At 49.6% G+C, this 417-nt stretch overlaps 1 long non-coding RNA gene across 1 annotated transcript; it reads left to right on the top strand.

Moving 5' to 3' along the window:
- The first annotated feature begins 2 nt into the window (after positions 1 to 2).
- LOC147819843 (uncharacterized) lies at positions 3 to 294 on the top strand. Its single transcript, XR_015436198.1, has 2 exons — positions 3 to 117; positions 260 to 294. It is a non-coding gene; the product is annotated as an uncharacterized LOC147819843 (long non-coding RNA).
- Positions 295 to 417: the final 123 nt, after the last annotated feature.

Below are 417 nucleotides of genomic sequence, written 5' to 3'. Positions count from 1 at the left end.
GACGTAATGTGAGCTCATTCTTCATGATTCCTCCACAGAGTGGACCAGGAGAGCTCAGAGGTTCCCAGGTCTCAGTCTGCCCAGCAGCATCAAACACAGCTGGACTCCATATTTATGGTCTGTACATGTACAACAACTACTGTTCCATCTGTTGTGTTCACAATAATCTCCGTGCTGCACTTTCAGACCAGTGGACTGTCAGTCTGTCCAACATGGATCTGATGTTTGATGCTGTCATTCATATAGTTTTCTGTTCCAGCTGCTGGAGGAGAACACGGTCGCTTTTGTCAAGAACGAGCTGAAGAAAATGCACAAGCTTCTGAGTCCAGATTACCCAGAATGCTCAGGGAGTCGGAGGGAGGATGAGGAGCTGTTGGGCGGTGAGGACGAAGAGCAGAGGAGGAGCAGCAGAGAGGC

Source organism: Seriola lalandi, unplaced genomic scaffold (genome assembly GCF_002814215.2).
Source record: "Seriola lalandi dorsalis isolate HSWRI2012SDOR001 ecotype SW California unplaced genomic scaffold, Sedor1 jcf7180002037880, whole genome shotgun sequence".
Lineage (NCBI taxonomy): Eukaryota > Metazoa > Chordata > Actinopteri > Carangiformes > Carangidae > Seriola > Seriola lalandi.
The sequence above is the reverse complement of the archived record's forward strand: the minus strand, read 5'-3'. Positions and strand labels throughout refer to the sequence as shown.